This window comes from Mus pahari, chromosome 19 (genome assembly GCF_900095145.1).
Source record: "Mus pahari chromosome 19, PAHARI_EIJ_v1.1, whole genome shotgun sequence".
NCBI classification, from domain to species: Eukaryota; Metazoa; Chordata; class Mammalia; order Rodentia; family Muridae; genus Mus; species Mus pahari.
In genome coordinates this window covers 68,350,494-68,358,701 of record NC_034608.1, presented here as the reverse complement: position 1 = coordinate 68,358,701, position 8,208 = coordinate 68,350,494, and the positions used below count along the sequence as shown (strand labels likewise).

At 37.2% G+C, this 8,208-nt stretch overlaps 1 pseudogene; it reads left to right on the top strand.

The window, feature by feature from the left end:
* Positions 1–561: 561 nt before the first annotated feature.
* On the top strand, positions 562–1,047 carry LOC110336259 (annotated as a pseudogene).
* Positions 1,048–8,208: the final 7,161 nt, after the last annotated feature.

Sequence of the window (8,208 nt, the reverse complement as noted above, 5' to 3'; positions counted from 1 at the left end):
CCCACCCAGGGATCCATCCCATAATCAGCCACCAAATGCAGACATTATTGCATATGCCAGTAAGATTTTGCTGAAAGGACCCTGATATAGCTGTCACTTGTGAGGCTATGCCAGTGCCTTGCAAATACAGAAGTGGATTCTCACAGTCATCTATTGGATGGAACACAGGGTTCCTAATGGAGGAACTAGAGAAAGTACCCAAGGAGCTGAAGGACTCTGCAACCCTATAGGTGGAACAACAATATATACTAACCAGTACCCCCAGAGCTCAAGTCTCTAGCTGCATATGTAGCAGAAGATGGCCTAATTTGTCATCATTGGGAAGAGAGGCCTCTTGGTCTTGCAAACTTTGTATGCCCTAGTACAGGGGAATGCCAGGGCCAAGAAGTGAGAGTGGGTGGTTAAGGGAGCAGGGTGGGGGGAGGGTATAGGGGACTTTCGGGATAGCATTTGAAATGTAAATGAAGAAAATATCTAATAGAAAATTGGAAAAAATGTTTAAAGTCGAATTGAAGCTAGGGTTCAGGTTAGGCTGGTAGTGTTAGTGCCTCTGTGATTGTTATGGCTGCTGCCGTCGCTATGGAGACAGATGATGGTAGAAATTGACTTAGGTTTCAGTTGGAGTTGGAATTCTTGCAATGTTTAGCCAACCCAAATTACCTTAATTTTCTTGCCCAAAGAATTTACTTCAAAGACAATGCTTTTGTGAATTATCTTAAGTACTTGCTTTACTGAAAAGAACCAGAGTATACAAGATATCTAAAGTACCCTCAGTGTTTACATATGTTAAAACTTCTGCAATATGAGCACTTTCGAAAGGAGCTGGTGAAGGCTCAGTTTGTGAAATTCTTTGAGGAACAGCAGATTCTACACTGGCAGCACACTTCGAAGAATCAGATGCTTCTTCAGCAAGCCCTGGCAGAGCAGCAACAGCAGAATAACAGCAGGAAACTGAAGAGCTTGGGACAGACCAGGCTCTTAGGACATTGTACACTACAGAGCAAACAACTCTTCTTCTCTACTTATTGTAGCACCCAGAACCATTAGTGTTATTTTTTGGTAAACCTTTTATTAATAGATTATTTCTATGATACCCGAATTGCCCCCCCCAAAAAAAAAATGTTTAAAGTCCTGAGTCATCATGGAAATGCAAATCAAAGTCACCTTGAGATTTCATTTTACACAAGTCAGAATGGATAAGATAAAAAACTCAAGTGATAGCACTTGCTAGAGAGGATGTGGAACAAAGGGAACATTCCTCCCTCACTGGTGGGAGTACAATCCTATACAAATACTTTGGAAATAAATGTTTAGTTTCTCAGAAAACTGGGAATAGTTATGCCTCAAGACCCAGCTATACCACTCATTGGCATATACCCAAAAGATGTTCCAACATCCCACAAAAAACACTTGCTCAATTATGTTCATAGCAGCTTTATTAATAGTAGCCAGAAACTGAAGAAAAATGGATAAAGAAAATTTACTTCATCTACACTAGTCAGCTATAAAAAACAAAGACATCATGAAGTTTGCAGGCAAATGGATAATTCTTGAGAATATCATCCTGAGTGAGGCAACCCAGTGCTAAAAGGACATACATAGTATGTATTCACGTAAAAGTGGATATTAGTTATAAAATACAGGGTGTCCATGCTACACTCCACAAATCCAAGGAGGCTGGACAGGAAGGAGGGAACAAGCAAGGATGCTTGAGCCTCTCTTGGCAGGAAGAATGAAATTGTAGTGGAAAGCAAATGCAAAGAATGGACTGGGTGATAGGGAGATTGTGAGGGGAGTTGGAGGCAGGTTGGGGGGTGGTTGTGGGAGGAGCAGGGGGATGGCCAGAAGGCCACGAGAATGAGTGGAAATGTGCAACCAATGTGGGTTGGGGGAATATAGGGTATTTGCGGGAATAGACAGAAACCTGGGATAGGGGAGGCACTCAAGAATCAATGGGGGTATCCCTAGCTCTGACTCACACGATTGAGAATTTGGAACCTGGAGAGGCTGCCTTCTGTGGACAGGCAGGAACCGTGGTAGAGCAACTGAGATATTAATTCACCTACAAATATTTCAACTCAAAACTTACCCTATCAACAAGAAATGCAGAGATTGGGGATAGAGCAGAGACTGAGAGAACAAGCAACCAATAGCTGGCCCACCTGAGACCCATCCTGTGGAAAGTATCAATTCGTGACACTATTAAGGAAACACTGTTATGCTTACAGACAGGAGTCTAACATGGCTGTCCTCTGAGAGGTCTGACCCACCAACTCACTCAGATGCAGACACCCACAGCCACAAAGTGGATGAAGCTTGGGACTTTTATGGACAATTAGGAAGAAGGATTTCAGCCCCTAAGGGGATAGGAACTCCACAGAATCAACTAACTTGGACTCTTAGGGCTCTCAGAGTCTGAACCAGTAACCAAAGAACACACATGGAGTCTATGTACATATGTGACAGATGTGCAGCTTTGTCTTCATGTGGGTCTCAAACCACTGGAGAAGGGGTTATCCCCCAAACTGTTGCCTATACATGGCATATGTTATTTTATCTGGGTTGCTTTGTCTGGCCTCAGTGGGTGAGGATGCACCTTATCCTCTCAGAGGCTTGATGTCCCAGTGTGCAGGGATACCCAGAGCCAGAGATATGACTTAGGTCCCATTGCCCTGGCCAGTATTTAGCATCCTACAATACAGTACTTGACATTCCATTCTGTTGGTTATGAGAGAGTTATCCATCCCTAACTAGATCCATTAGATTCACTAATAGCTAGGTAGTTAGAATTCTAGTTTCATATGCAGTGTGAGATTTTTATTAATTCAGCATTATTTTTTACTTCCTTGTTGCTCTTAGTGTCAAACCTACACTCACAAAGCTGTCAAATTCTTAGGAAGCAAAAAAGAACCTACTGTGAAATTGAGCAACAGTGATAAAAATTAACCGTTTTTTTTTTTTTAAACAAGCAAATACAATCTGTAGAATGAATTTCCTCTCTATATAACATCATCTTTGTTATGTTATGAGGGACTAGAGCAGGCTTTGGGGATGCTCAGAATACTTATTCCTGGAGTCAGGCCAAGAAAATAAGCAAACAAACAGCGCTAATTAAGTCTCTGGTAATGGCAATTGTGCTGATAATGATTCCATGTAGATGTTGGCAAGGGCCCAGGGGTGGGAAGTGGGTGCCTATCAATTGAGGCTAATCTGGGATCCAATCAACTACTCCTGTTCCTGTTCCTCAAAGGCAACTGGACATGTTTTGGGGAACTGGTAATATCTATAGGAAGAGAAAGTTTATCCAAAGCTGATACTCTATTGATGTGACTTTTATGAGCCTGAGATACTTGGTGGGAGGAATGGAAGGTGCTTTGGATTCTCCCATATCCTGTACATAACTCCAATAATTCTTTCATTTGCCAAGATGGGGAAGAATGTGGTGCTTTTATGCTTTAAGTAGGATGAATGAATATTTGTATCTTCACAGAAGAGTAATACAACTTAGACAGATATAATAGCTGAACCTAAGGGAACTTCGATGTTTACTGGAAAGCACCTCTAGCTAACAGCAAAACTTCCTGCCTCTGCAAAGTGCTCCTCATATTACATTTAAGCAACGTTGAAACGTTAAACTTATATTTTCCTAGGATAGAGCCCAAATGTCCTTAAAAGAAACCATTGTCCTTGCGCAGTTGCTTTTAATACAAGAGAAAATTTTCAAATGTTATAATCAGAAACGATATATTTGGACATTACTTAAAAATAAGAACAGTCTACGGCAATCTCTTACCCCCCCACACACACACAAAAAAAATTAAGTTTAGCAGATTAGGCAGTCTGCCATCAAAGAGAACACTTTAAAAGTGGGATGGAGATGCTGACGTTAACACTCCACAAGGGATACAAGAGGGGAAAGACACTGAGTTCTACTTAAGATGAAAGCTACAGACAGTGTAACCATTCTCCAGTGAGTATATAGATAACATAAATTGGACTTGGGTTTTTTATTTAATTTTTATTTTTTGTTGTTACTTTTTTGGGGTAGAGGTCACAATTGTGGAGCAGACATGGAATGTTGGGAAGTGAGTGTAAACTGGTGTGAGAAGCCAAACCTACTCCATCTTGTGACCACCTCCATCTTAAAGAAAAGAAAGTAAAAAATAAAAACCTAGAACTTAACCTGCTTCAAATCCAAGCTTCACCTACACACCAGGAAGGACCCCACAGCTAGTCCTTAGTAAAAGCTACTCCCTAGCTACTTCTTAGCAAGGGTTAATCAAAGATTAGTCTGATTGTTTCAGATGTAACTTCAGACCCTTTGTGATTGTATATGGTCTTGCTTCAGTACACCCACCTGTTGGTTTATAGTCATTCTGTTAGATGTTCCCCAGATCGGATACTCCCCCTATTACCACCTCAATTGCTCCTATTCTATTTTAAAACCTTGTCCTGCTGAGGGTTCCAGGTGCCTCCACCTTCCATTCCTGTCCTGCCATGTCAGGGTTGGGTTGGAGGAGAGCCCAAGCCTGACACTGTAATAAAGAGACACTAATGCTATTATATCAGAAATGGCTCCTTGGTAGCCTTTTGGTTCACAAATGCTTCCTGGCACATATTGCACGACAGATACATGATGTGAAATTCCTAGATAATCAATAAAAACTTTATGTTGAAAAAATAAGAATGGTAAGGGATCATCTGAGAAAACGGACACATATGTGTGTGTATGCATATATGTATGCATATATGTATATGTGTATATATGTATATGATGTATATGTATATATATATATATATATATATATTATAACTTCATTTATATTTTGTTTCTTTGTTTAGAAATATATATTACTATGCTGCCTACACTGGCCTTAAACTATCAATCTGCTTGTCTCAGTTTCTCAAAGGATCAGATTTCAGGCATGTAACTTCAAGCCCAGTCTGATTTCTACTTAATAGTTTAATAATACCATGATGGTATTTTGCAAAGGTTAAGCAAATCATGCCACAGAAATTATTAGGTTTTATATAATTAGCAACTAGGATGAACTTCAAAATATGGACTGATATAGAAAGAAAATGGGTAGAAACATGGATATAGTAAAGCTTTTGTTGATGTTTAATACAGTTTGTTGAAGATTTCATTGGATGTATGTGATCATTATTAAATTCTTTATGCTGTCATATTTTAACATTTGTATTATATTAGTAAAAAGCAGAGCTTTGCAAGTCAAGATATAATGGTGTTTTTATAATTTCTTTTACTCTTGCAGTCTATTATGTGAAAACCCAATGTTATAGTTCATGTCACTTTCATCTTATTCTTGGCATTGCTTTGATGTTAACAACAATAATAATATTAGTGGAGAAGAATCAGGCAGCCCTGTTGTCTTTGCTTTGATGTTATAGCTTTGTCTTCAACAGAAATATAGGGCTTGAAGCAAACATATGCAGTTATTTTTATTTATTTGCACTTAGCTATGATGTTGACAGAGTTAACTCAGCAAGATTTTTCTACATATTAGTAGTCAGTTACCATCAAGTTCTCCCTTGTGCTTATTTGGATCTATCACATCATACTAGTACAACTATCCCCAGGAAAAATAGGGAAAATATCAACTTTATATTTAGTAGAAATACTTTCAGGCTTCACTTCAGATCTATACAGTGGGTTCTAAATTGCAATGTCTTAGATTCCTAGTATAAAAAATAACTCACAATGCAAATAATAAGACATATATTACCTAATAGAGCTGCTGGTAAGCATCTATTTCAGTATGTCAGGTTGTAGAGCTCAAGGAGTAAAAAGACTGCAATGAACTTCCTGGGAGATGTAAATTCTTTTCTAAAGTAATTATAGAATTTTCCAGAAACATTGGCACTTATCTTTATCTTTAATTTTGTGTCATATATCATAGTTGCAATGGCTGAAGTATCACAAACTTTCCATGATACTTAGGGAAAATACTATCAATTCTTCAGTTTTCTCATTTATAGTTTAAAGTCCATTCCAAGCATATGACCAGGATATGAGGATGGAGAAACTGGAGTTCAGAATCAACAAAGATGCTCAAAGTAGAGAAGGGCTATCCAAGGTCTATAATCCTTTCATTTAAAAGAGTGTTGAGAACCCAGTATGAAGTCTATTGAAATGGAATGAGAGGAATTGCTTTAGTAGAGTGAGGAATAGAGTCTGGATATTTCTATTAAATAGACATGAAGACTGAAAAATCGAGTTTAATCAGACTCAGCAAATATGACAGGAGGCATTTGGATTGACTTGGGGAAGATTTTAAGGCCAACAAATATTTTTAGAGAAGAAAAGATTTAAGTCTATTTAATATCTGGAAAAATCTTTAACTTGGATTATTACCTAATAATCTATTATCTACAGAGAAATATTATTTTTAATATATCCTTTGAAGTCAATGCATTTTACTGAGTGAGATATAAGTGAGATTTGATGCCATTAGAGGTGATGATTATTACCTGTAGAAAGTAGACTCAAAATGAGATGCAAAGAAAATATCATCCCTAAAGTTCAAACTTTACATTCACTAAGGATTAAGTGTGATTTGATGGATTAAACACATTTGAAAATGTATTTATTCAAAGCACAGATATGTATATTTTAAATTAATAGAATTATCTATTGACCAAACACATCTCTGAAAATTATAATTTTATATATTTAGGGTGATATACTGGGTTACACATATTTGAAAATGTATATATTCAAATCACAATTATGTATAATTTAAATCAATAAAATTATCTATTGGTCAAGTCACATCTTTGAAAATATAATTTTTGCTTTTGTTTTATTATTTTTCCCTTGCAAAAAGTCTTGGGATTGTGGCTTGGAAAATGTTTTCTGTGCTGAACTTTGTATCTAACAAAATGTTTACAGAAATCTCTCCATAGGTGATATCCAGAACTCAATAAGTCACAGTCTTCTCTTTCTTCACAGTGGGAAAACAATAAAATAAACAGCTGAATTAGGAACTTTCAAAGTATGAAGAAACTAATCTGGATTCATTGTTAGGAGCTCTCCTTTTGACCTGAATATTTTACTTCCTTTGTGAGAAAAAGGCAGCAAGTCTTCTAAGTTCACTTGGAAGAAGTTAGAAGGAATTTGTGTATAATGGAAGGAAGGGCTAAATAAAAATATTGTAGGAGCATTTATACAGAAGTTCCCTATCTATACCTTCTATCTAACTACAATTACTCTACTTCTGCCTATAGATACAAGTGAGAAGCAGAATTCTGTTTTCAGACATCAACAGAACATATTATTTTCAAAAAAAGCCATAGAGGAAAGTTACTCTAGGACTCGCACCATATTTCCAAGTAAATAAAAGCAATCTAGTTAAGTAACTGGCAATGTCCTGTAACCAGGAAATACTCTCAGCAGTGGGACTGGGTCATAAGCCCAGGTACAAAACCTGCAACCTACAATCTGTCCTGTTGTAATATGTGTCAGGGAAATGGTGTTACACAACCTGAAGAAGTAGTCACCAATGATTGTTCTAACAGGCAATCCACTTCATGAGAGGTAGGCACTGCCTAGGTTGCCAGGAACCATAGACTGGACACTCCAGGGACATAGAACAGAACAAAATAGTGCTGGTAAAAGTAAATAAATAAATAAATAAATAAATAAATAATAAAAAAGCAAAACCAAAAAATTGTACAAAAAACAAAATCCAATATAATTATTCATTTTTATTATATATACATTTTAATTGGATATTTTATTTACTTACATTTCAAATGTTATCTGCGTTCCTGGTGACCCCTCCAGAAACTTCCTATCTCATTCTCCCTTTACCTGCTTCTATGAGGATGCTCCCCAACCACCCAATCACTCCAGTCTTCAAGGCCTGGCATTGCCCTGCATTGGGTTATTGGTAGCTTAAGTATATTAATCATATCATCTGCAAATGGTGATATTTTGACTTCTTCCTTTACAATTCGTATCCCTTTGACCTTCTTTTGTTATCTAATTGTTGACTAGGACTTCCAGTACTATATTTAATATGCAGGAAGAGAGAGTGTAGCCTTTTCTAGTTGCTAGTTTTAGTAGGGTTGCTTCAAGTTTCTCTCTATTTAGTTTGATGTTGGCTACAGGTTTGCTGTATATTGCTTTTACTATGTTTATGTATTAGCCTCAAATTCCTGATCTTTCAAAGAATTCTCATGAAG